This window comes from Cupressus sempervirens, chromosome 1, assembly GCF_028749045.1.
Source record: "Cupressus sempervirens isolate cs-2001-9-10 chromosome 1, ASM2874904v1, whole genome shotgun sequence".
Lineage (NCBI taxonomy): Eukaryota > Viridiplantae > Streptophyta > Pinopsida > Cupressales > Cupressaceae > Cupressus > Cupressus sempervirens.
Genome location: NC_143118.1, coordinates 731315400 through 731327670, shown reverse-complemented (window position 1 = coordinate 731327670; position 12271 = coordinate 731315400). Strand labels below are relative to the sequence as shown.

The 12271-nt window shown below is 30.3% G+C and overlaps 1 pseudogene; it reads left to right on the top strand.

Moving 5' to 3' along the window:
- The first annotated feature begins 7469 nt into the window (after positions 1 to 7469).
- On the top strand, positions 7470 to 10366 carry LOC149580010 (mitogen-activated protein kinase kinase kinase 17-like; annotated as a pseudogene).
- The last annotated feature ends 1905 nt before the right edge of the window (positions 10367 to 12271 follow it).

Here is a 12271-nt window from a genome sequence, read left to right as displayed (position 1 = left end):
GATTTCTTTATTCCATTTAAAATATTTTCTAACCAGGGTTTCAAAATTGCCTGCACCATTGCTCGAGGGATTGTTTTGGTTAGCTTTCTACAATGAAAGAGCATCATACTTGTTATTGGTTTGTAGAGGGGGAAAGGGTTGCTTTTGCTACTGGTACGCATATGTTCTCGAATTGGGGCAGATTGTATTGATTCATAAATTCACTTTTTTCGCCATTTTACAGGGCAAAGCTCAAATTTACATGTTTTTAAAATTATTTTGATAGCATTATTTAGATTTTATTATTAAAATAAAACTCCTAAATAATTATCATTAAATTAAATAAATATAAATACGTCAAAAATAAAACTTTAATATAGTCTTCTAAATTTAATTCTTTCATGCACATTTGAAGAACTTTTTAATTAAAATATTCTTATATATTTTCTTTTCCTCCACTTTATTAATTAGTGCAAACACTATTTAAAACATAGTTTATTATTTAAATTAATAAGAATAATTTAAGCTCATTATTTAAATGCAACTCTAATTTAATAATTATCAATTAAATAATCACAATAAAATAATATCAAATCTTTAATCTTTTAATATTTTAATTATCTTTTATGTTTTCATGCACACTTTTTGCGATATAAAATATCTTTATTAAATTTATTTGCTTTTTCTTTTTAATTAATTTATTATATTTTAATTTCATGCATACGCCTTATGCAATTTAATTAAAATAACTTTATTAAATTTATGTTTTCTCTCTCTAGTTAATTACGAGATGTTTTAATAATATATTTATTAATTCAGCTAATAATATTATTTAGAGTTTATTGTTTAAAATAAAACTCTCAAATAATTATTAATGTCAATAGGCATTCTACAATGGCAGAATGGGTGGAGTGGGATGGTGTGAGCGTGTTAATGTTAACTTTTATTCTTCTAGGTTAAATTTGACAACCGTCTACATGTCAAAAGTTTAAATCTTATTATAAATAGAATATAGTTTTAAAAATAATTTAATTAATGACAATAGGCATTCTACAATGGCAAAATGAGGGAGTGGGATGGTGTGAGCGTGTTAATGTTAACTTTTATTCTTCTAGATTAAATTCGACAAACATCTACATGTCAAAAATTTAAATCTTATTATAAATAGAATATACTTTTAAAAATAATTGATTAAATAGAACATAAAATATCTGTTAAAAATTATATTTGTAGATATAAATCATCCATTTTTAAGAAATTAAAATAAAAAGCTTAAATTAGTAAAAACTAAATAAATGGAGATAAAGGGAATATAAATAATTTTAGATGTAGTAAATCAAATTATAATTATTTTGTAGTGGATATCTATCGACATTTCTTTAGATAGATTTATTTAAGATATCTATACTAGTAAATACCACATAAAATATTTGTTTAAATTATAATATTTGGAGATATAAATCATCCATTTTTTTAGAAATTAAAATAAAAAGTTTAAGTTAGTAAAAAAGTAAATAAATGGAGATAAAGAAAATATAAATAATTTTAGATGTAGTAAATTAAATTATTATTATTTTGTAGTTGATATCTATCAGTATTTCTATAGATAGATTTATTAATCTAAGATATCTATACTAGTTTAAATAAATATAATTACGCCTAAATTAGAACCAAAACTTTAAAGTTTAATTCTTTTATTTAATTAATTCACAAGATGTTATTTAATAATATATTTATTAACTTAATTAATAAAATTATTTAGATTTTATTATTAAAATAAAACTCCTAAATAATTATCATTAAATTAAATAAATATAAATACGTCACAAAATAAAACTTTAATATAATCATTTAAATTTGATCCTTTTATTTAATTAATTTCTCAATTAATTAAATATTGAATTTTCTTTATAAAATTTTCATTAAATTATCTTTTAATTTGATTCAATTAAAATAGAAAAAACATCACAGACCCACAAACCAAAAATGATAACTCAACTGAAGACAAAGGACAAAATCAAACTCCATGGTCAAAATCATAAATTCACATCACTTCACAAATTCGGATGGGTAAACCAACTCAGATACTTGTCCTACTTTCTAGGATAATTGGCTTAGGGTTTAGGATTTGGACTCAAGAGTTATCTCCCCACTTATACCATTGAAATACTATGATAGGGTACGGTATGCTCATATTGACAATTCAGGGAAGTCGATACCCAGTACCTACAATTTGCATAAAATCCATGCATGTACAAACACAATATTCTAAACTAAATAGGCAATGATAGGAAGTGGTGCATCGTGTAGATCTTGACTATTAGGTGACTACGACTCCCTTTCTTAACCACATCAGAAATGTCAAACATAAAGAAAACATACACGCACACCATACACATGCAAGTATGCAATAAGTATCCATAGAAATTGCATAAAAATCATTCGTCTAACTAACATCATTAAATAACTGACAATCACTAAATGAACATATATATCATCATCAAAACAATCATGAAATAACTGAAATAACTATAACTCAACACAGATATCAACTAAATATGAAATATATTTAATCTAATCTGATAATTAAGCACCGACAATCATAAACATAATTATAAAACTTGCCTAAAAGAAACTTGACAATACTACAGTAAAAGTCAATTAGGGGTAGGCATTATAGATCGCATCCACAAATCACACAAACATTGCTGAGAAAAGCAAGTTACCTGATCAAATTCCTCAAAAGACCTTCCACAACATTCAAATTACTCAAGTCATCCAAACCCTCTAGGGCACAACTGATGTACTCTCAAATCCTTTCCAACAGACGGTAACATAATCCCAATGAGGTCATGGGTTGGAGTCCTTCTTTAGAGCACATCACTTTTACAGGCTTCTCTAAAGATACCAACACCATGATGCACAATCCTTGGAAAGATAGAGAAGGAGCTCCAAAAACAAAGGCCCACATCTACTTTCAACAAGTGGACCAAGGGCATGACAAAAATCAGGCACGAAATCCAGAGAAAAAGCTTGACGCTTGTTCGTAGGGGCTAATGCCAAACACTCATACAAATCTAATAAAGTTTGTTGGGTCCAAGGAACCAATAAAAAAAACATCCAAATCTACCTCTTAAAAAGAATTCTTTGTAACATAAACAATAAAAAATAAGGCTACTATTCTTTAAAAAAAAAATTATCCATGCCTCAATTTGCATGCCCAGGTCAAAATGGCTTGGGTGCAATTTTTTGGTCTCAGATTTCAACAGCGTCCAAACTAGACATATTTTATATGGAAATGGAGGTTTTCGATTACTCTAGGCTCAACGATGATGTTTAGAGCACATCACTTTTACAGGCTTCTCTAAAGATACCAACACCATGATGCACAATCCTTGGAAAGATAGAGAAGGAGCTCCAAAAACAAAGACCCACATCTACTTTCAACAAGTGGACCAAGGGCATGATAGAAATCAGGCACGAAATCAAGAGAAGAAGCTTGACGCTTGTTCGTAGGGGCTAATGTCAAACACTCATACAAATCTAATAAAGTTTGTTGGGTCCAAGGAACCAATAAAAAAAACATCCAATCTACCTCTTAAAAAGAATTCTTTGTAACATAAACAATAAAAAATAAGGCTACTATTCTTTAAAAAAAAAATTATCCATGCCTCAATTTGAAAAAAAAACAAAAAAATTCCTTTGAAAGCTACAGATTTGAAAATCAATATGAAATCTCTCAAGAACAAAATAGGGGCATAAAGATCTGGAGCTTTGACACCATGTTGAAGTTGATGAAAGATCAACCCCACAGCTCGCAAGAATCACCTACATGTAAACACTTGTCACAGAAAGAGAGAAGCAAAAAACTATGGAGGCTGGAATTGCCAGATCCATAGATGAGACATTCTTGATGAGCAAAAAGATAAATTGCTATTATCATCAATGAATGAATTGGTTAATTACAAAGAGAGATCATCCTTATAAAGGAGATCAAAATGCAAAATAGTTCTAACCTAGGTTGCATCATAATAATTAATAAAAGAATTAATTATTAGATGCCCAAAGTTTAGCTTAAGCAAACTAGAGTTGATTAGGAAATTTCTAAATACTCTAACAATTAGTTTCTAAGTTTACTTTTCACTATTTATGGTCAAATTTTATCTCCTAAATCATATATACTAACACGAATTTTATAGTTTTTTAAATTCACACAAGATATTTGAAACTATGGATCTATTAGAAAATGAATAAAAAATCATTGATGCAAGTCCAAACACCTCTATCAACTCAATTTTTTTTTTGAAATGCCTATTGACAATTGTGCGAGTGCCTGAAAAAAATCCTTCAAGATATTGAAAATACTGCTTTATTCATTGATTATGTTGAAGAGCTTTAAATATCAAAAATGGAAGATGTCTCAAAGAAAGGACAAGGAGACATACACAAAAGTAGTTGCATTTGTAGGTTTTATGGAAGAAGTATATCTTGATCATTATGAAGATTAAGTTCGTAATACTATTATCATTAGCGAAGAATATGTAATGTATTTACACCATTACAATGATTTGTTATTATTATTTATATAGTTTTGACGTTGTCATTTAAGAACTTTAAACTCTCTATAAACTTTTAAGCTACATGGAGATTATGTGGTTTGATCTTCAAATTTTTGTTATAGTTTATGATTTAAATTGTAATGGTCTATGAACTTTTTAAAACTTTTTTGAATAAAAAAATTATATTTTAATTATATGAATTATCATACATGTGGTTTTATTTTAAGTGGCTTGATCTCCAATCCTTTGTTATGGTCTATGTTTAAAATTGTAATGACATTTTTTTCTCACTTCCATAAAAACTATATATTTTGTTAATACAAATTATCATATACTAACCTTTCAAACAATGATAGCAAATATATTATACAAATGCACATGTGATAAAGGATCTAAACTCTTCTTTAACCTCCTCAAACAAAAACAGAGCAAAGAAAGAATCAACATAATTGTTGATAATGACAAGGAGCTACTCACCATACACGATATCTCCAATGCTTTCAAAAATTTCTATAGAAACAACCTATTCACCTCTAAAGATACTCCTACTTTGAAAGCCACTAAAAGTAGTTAGGTTAACCTCATTCCTAAGATGACCCCTAACAGTGACATTCATGGCCTTCAGAGTATGGTTTCCCAACAAGAAATTGCTGACACCATCTGAAAGCTTAAAGAAAACAAAGCCTCTGGTCTAGATGGGCTCCCTATTGAATTCTACAAAGCCAATATTGAGTGGATTGCTAATGATCTCTATGACCTCTACTCGGAAGCTTTTTCTAATGGCACTCTAGGGAATTCTATTAACATTGGCATTATCAAATTGATCCCTAAAGATGGTGATAGAGCCCTTGTTAAAAACTGGCATCCTATCACTATGCTTAATGTCTCGTATAAGATCCTTGCCAAAATTTTGGCCTCCCGTCTGGAGTCTGTTCTCCTAAAATTTATCTGCTCTACCCAGATCAAGTTTATTAAGGGAAGATATATACTTGAAAAACCTTATTACTAGCTAGGAGGCCATGGAGTGGGCTAATTCTTCTAAGCAAAATGTTGCCATGCTTGTTCTTGATTTTGAGAAGGTCTATGACAGGGTTGAATGGGACTTTATTATTATGATGCTGAAAGCTTTTGGTTTCCTCTGCATCTTCTGCAAGTACATTCAAATCCTCCTTTGAGATGCCTCTGCCATGCTTGAAATCAATGGGACTCTTACTCAACCCATCTAGCTTTTGCTCCATTAGACAAGGGTGTCCCTTGGCTCCTGCCCTCTTTGTCATTGCCTCAAATGCCCAATTTTATCTTCTTAAGGATGATACTATCTTCCCTAGAGTTCATGGAATTACTCTTCCTAATAATTTTGAGCTCCTAAACATACAATTTGTTGAAGATACCTCTCTTTTTTTAGAGCTCTCACAGAATAATATTCAATGCCTCAACCAAAAACTTGATCTCTTTGGTAAAGCTTCTAGGGCTCATATCTCCAGCGTGAAATCCATTATGTTGGGATGGAAAGATAAGCCTCCAGATTGGTTTTCTCAATTTGGATACAACTAGGGAGGTCTTAATAAGATTGTCAGATACCTCAGTATCCCCTTCTCTATGACCCCCTCACTCAAAGATATGTGGAATTAGGTTAAGGAAAAAATTCTCAGAAAACTTAACAAGTGGAACAATATATTTCTTTCCCTTGCTGGAAGAGTGCATGTTTGTCAAAAAATTCTCTCTTCTTATATTATCTATTATTCTTCTGCTTGGATGTTTAGCAATTATCAAATTTTTGAATTTCAAAAGGCCATCCGACATTTCTTGTGGTCGAATGGTAAAGGTAACAAAAAAGCCCATGTGGTCAAATGGGGCTGGTGCCATCTTGAGAAATGTCTTTGTGGTCTTGGCCTGAAGGATCTCAAACTTCAGGGGATGGCCCTCGCTTCCAAATGGATCTTCCAAGCCCTAGATGGTGATGAGCCCTAGAAAGTGCTTATTAGAAAAAATATTTAGAATGGTGTCCCCAAAGAGGCCAAATCCTAGAAAGGCCTGCCTTTTTGTGACCTAATTGCTGGCAAGTTTCCCATAACTATTCAGGGTACTTGGGTTTTTAGATCCATTTGGAAGGCTTGGGAGAACGTCTATGGCTTCATTAATAACTCCACTTTTGATTACAATTATACTTTGCATGGAGAACACTCTATTTGGTGGAATCTCCTCCACCACAGTAAGCCACTTGCTTTGACCAAGAGATTTTTGGCCAGAATCTAGGCTAATAACGATATTAACTGTAATATGGATATTATGGAACATAACAATCTAGTTAGTTGGGATAACCTTGCTAGGGGTTTTGATCTCCCTGCTTCCCATAAACGTACTTACAATCTGATTAAGTTGGCCTGTGCTACCCTCAACCTTCCTAGGAACATTGATGTTGATTCCCATCGCTTCCTCTCCTCTAGATGGCAAAATGGCTCCCTCCTTACTATTATTAAAGCTAAAGATATTTATAAATTCCTTAATCATGATACCTTTTTCATTGATCATATTAATAATGTTTGGTATTGTACCTCTACCTCTGCTGACTGGCATAATTTTTTTGATAAACTGTAGAAAGCTCCAATCCTGCCTAAGATTAAATGCTTTAAGTGACAACTTTTGCTAGACAAATTACCTATCAGAAACCATCAAGCCAGCTTTGATATTTTTCCTATTTGCAGAATGCCTGAGACTATGAGACACATTTTCTTTGATTGTAGTTTTCCTAAAGAGATTTGGCTTATATTTGGTGTTTTTATTACTAATCATGTTTATATTCTTGATATCATTATTGGTATTATTGATGGGCTTCACAAAGATGCTAACCTGTTTTAGCAGATTCTCTCATCTCTCATCATTTGGTATATTTGAAAATTAAGAAATGAATCTAAATTTCAAGGCATTAACATGACTCTTATTGGGTTTTATAGAAAACTCACCCGTTTTGAAATTGCCTCTCAGGTTTGTTGTGTTTTGAATCTAGAAAGGAGGAAGCTATTGAGATTCCTTCATGATGGGCATGCTTCCATGTTCATCTATGAGATGAAGAATGGCTTCGAGTTGGCTAGTATTACTGATGTTCAGATGGCTTTTGATGACGCGCTTGGAAAACTTATGCATGATATCAAAGATAAAAAATAGTCTCAGCTTTGAGATCCTGCATATGTACTCTCATATTTTGGACTTGAAAAAAGTAGTCTAGATGGAAGGCTTGCTTGGATGAACTACATGGATAGATAAAGTTGATGATATTCTGCACTAGTGGGCTTTTTCTCTTCCATACTTGTATTTACTTTATTTTCATGTTTTAACCCTATGTGGTTTGTTACTTGATACTCTTTGATTGGTAGGTTGAGGCCAAGCCTCCCTTCTTTTTGGTGCTCTCTTTTTGAACTCTCGATTATTAATACAAAAAATATTTCTTATTATCACATGCCTTTCATAGAGTACAACAAGAGTATATTTATTTATTTTTATAATATATAAAATACCCTAAAAGATCTAAAAATATACCATAAGAGATCTAAAATGTACACACCATGTATATAATATAAGGACCATGCATACCTAATTAGAACAAGAGCTCTGTTTGAGCACAAGTCCCTGCCTATTGTGGCATTTAGAAGGGAATATAAGAGTCAATAATAAGATAGTAATTACAGGTAAAAGTTCAATTTGAGATAAAGACACTATTAACTTGGGTTAATCTAATTATCAAACTTCTAAAGATGTAATAAATAATATTATAAAGTTCTTAGTTAAAGAGATATTAATAAGATTCATGGTCCCTAAATTGCCAAGATGAAATGCTTTAATTGGACGCCACAAGAAGAAGATATGTAAAAGTTAGTAACTATTTTCATATATGTCAATCATCTTAGATTTGACAAAGAATATACATAAACAATTATATAATAATTTTTTTAATTTTTTAATTTTGACTCATAAACAGGTGCGACTTAGAAGTGAAGCAAATATGACTGGAAGTGCCATGGGTATTACGTCCATAATTTGTGTGGCAACTCCAAGGATTCCTGAATCATTTTTAATATATTTTCTTTGATTGTTCCCTATATTTTCTTTGATTTTTAATGTAAGTACAAGAAAACGGAGAGTTTTTTAAATAAATTATTTAGGATTAAGTAATTTTAAAGAAATTTAACAAGTAACAATGACTAATTAATCTAATATAGAAATGTTCAAAATGTAATTTCAATTAATCAAGAAGTGTATTGATTAATGTTATTTTGATAATGTAATGATGACATTTTTTTTAAATCAATTAATAAATATTAAATTGTTGTGAAAAATATAGTAAATTTAGAATTTTGAATTAAAAAACAAAACAAATTTTAGATTTCTACTGTCAATAAGGAAGTCTATTGATTATCTACTTACAAATGAAAAGCATTTCAGTGTGGAAGGCATTAATACAATTTATAATAATTAAGTAGAGTACAACAATGGGATTTATTATTAGTTTTGTAGAGACTTGATTGGTTCTTTACAAACAGTGGAACAAAATACAGATTGAACAAAATGAGAGTTGAAAGGTTTAATAGATTAAATCTATCTTATTCTTAAGATGTATTTATTTATTAATTTTTAATTTCAAGTTCATTTGTATTTATTAGAAATTATAACATTTGTTTAATTTTTATTTTTAAATATTTTATGATTATAACTACAAATAATTGATTGCTTGAAATATGATTATATTGTCAAACTTTTAAATTCATAAAAAGAAACTAATAGTAAGATAAGTAATTTGATACTTGTTATAGATATATTTCCATTCTAAAAAATAAATGTCATATTAAATTTTATTTATTTTGAAGTTTGGAAGCTTCTTTCTCATAGAGCTCTGTTGATGAAGGTCTCTCCTAACTCACAAGATGGGTTTTTGAAAGGGAGAAATAATGGAAACTAGCCTGTGCTCAACTCCACACCACAGAGAGGCATGTTGAGTAGCTCAACCCCATTTCATTTTGGTGTAGCGAAATTTTATGTAGCATTTTCTGAGTGGAAACTATACTAATTTCTAGCATCCTCCAGCTTCCACTCATGTGAACAAAGCCCTTCCTCTATTTGTTGGATGCAGCAGTGACAAAGTAAATAACTCAGACGATGTAGTAACAGGGGCTGCTATAAAATGTTTCATGTCTCTCCTAATTGAGCACGCGAGATACAGGAAGTGATGTTCTATTTGACTAGTGTTGGTGATCAAATCCACAACAAGTGATATTCTCTGTGGATTGGATTACCTCCATGGGCAGGGGATTGTGCATTGTGACATCAAGGGAAGAAATGTTCTTGAGGGAGCTGTTGGCATGGTTAAGATCGAGGACTTCAGATTTTCTAGGAGAATAGAGGGAAAGGGGGTAATTTGTGTTTTAAGAGGCACTCCTCTATGGATGGCTCCTAAAGTGGTGAATCAAGTGGAGCAGGGGCCGTCTTCAGATATTTGGTCTCTTAGCTGCACAGTTGTGGAAATGGCCACTTGAATGGCACTGTGGGGCACCCGTTTGAACCCCCTTGCAACCATGTACCGAATTGGTTGCATAGACGACCTGCCTCAATTGCTCGACTGTCTTTCTCCTGAAGGTCGAGATTTTCTTGAGAAGTGCTTCCATAGAGATTTGAAATAGAGGTGGACTGCCACACAGCTATTGGAACATCCTTTCCTCTCTCAGATTAATTTTTGTTGTGAGACAGATGTGAAAATGGCTCCTCTGTCTCTTACAAGCACTTTAGAAATCGGAAGCCCTGGTTGGGATTCAACCTCTTCTTCTAGTTTGTGTTAATTTGTCCCAATTTTGTCACTAGGCATTCAAAGATCTTGCATTAATGGTAGAGTAACAAGGGAGAAAAAGGAGCCCGTCAAGAGACTTTCGGCTAAGGAAAGATTGGCCTCATTGGCTATGGGATGTGAGAAGCTTGATTGGTTTTCAAGACCCCAAAGTGGCCACTCGATTGTTGTTAGATCCAAATCCCCCTATTCAAATGCCCAAAATTGTCCCCCAAAGGTAGAAAGTGAAAAATTCATAATTGGAGGAGGAAGTCATGTTACAGAGGGAAGCTTCCAATGCTATGAACAACATTCCACAGATTTTGAAGAAGTTTCCATAATTTAATTTATTGAATTTCTTGTATGGATAAATCAAAATATTTGAAGAAGTTTCCAGAATTTAATTTTTTGAATTTCTTGTATGAATAAATCAAAATTACCCTTAGAAAAATAAGGGTTAGCAAATCAAAATTAAACAATTAACATGTAAAAATTAATTTAAAAATAAATTGACATTTTAATTTTAGAAAGTGACTGATTTTAGTTGTAACAAGAGACGCAATGCATCATAGTTCTTGCCTAACGCATAATGGTTGTAGAGGTGTAGATGAGTGAGAATCTAAATTAACATTGTGAATGCATTAATTTTTGCCTAGAAATGCACTTGTGATCTGATAGGATTGCTCATATTTTGTTGTTAAATTCTCGTCTTAGAAATGTGCTTGTGATTTGATAGGATGACTCTTTTTTTTTTTGTTAAGTTCTTGTGCTATATTATTATATCTTTGGGAATTTAAGCCCAAAAATAAGAGTCCAAAGTCCCCAATATGACATTAAGTACTTAATATCATACTATGATCAATACATATGCTTTAGACAATTTTGCACCTTCTACATTGACAACTTAAATTATGTGCAATGAGGAAATATTTCCATACCAATATTTGAATTATAGAACTTGAAGAAGTGATGAAGCATTTGGACTATCACACTATATGTTTAAGCATACCATGCATGCTACTAGAGAACCATAAGTAGTTGGAATAACTCCCCCAACTATGTATTATTCTCATCTTGATTATCAAATGGAACTCACACTATTTTTAATCATTAGCACTGGACAAAAACTAGGATATAGATATAGATAGAGATCAATAACAATATACAATAATAACAACATAAACATATATGCAAAGAAAAAAAAAGATAGATAGAGGAGGAAGAGGAAGAGAGATAAAATAGTAAGATAGAATGATACCAACATAAGTTGTGTGTGTGTGTGTGTGTGTGTGTGTGTGTGTGAGAGAGAGAGAGAGAGAGAGAGATAAGTATAATTATTTTTCTTAATAAAACAAATAGTCAAAATAAAATCATGGTTATAATAATAATAATAAAGATATTATATTTTAATTAATGAAATTAAGAATTTAATTTTTATATTAAAACTCACATTTCTATAAGAAAAAATGAAATGTATTGAAATATAAAAATATTTTATAAGTAAAACTAATAGTTTAATTTTACACAATTAGAGAAGGTTTACTATTTAATGTTTTTGTATTTCTAATTTTTTCATAAAATTAATTAATTTTTAATTATGAAATAATATCTATATAATTTAATATGTACATTTGTAAATAATAAATAGATGTAATACATATAAATTTGATGTTGATGAATAAATATGATATCATGAATAAGAAATAAAATATAACTATTTAATTTTAATACATAATTTATAAAAACTTAATAATAATTTATGTATCTTTTAGAATTGAATTATTTCTTTTTTGTGGTTATTTCTTTAGTATATTTTTTTGATATAAAATATAATTATTAATTTAATATTAAAATATATATTTAAGTTTTAAATGTATTTAAACTAAATGATAAATTGTTTAAATAAAAAATATTAATAATA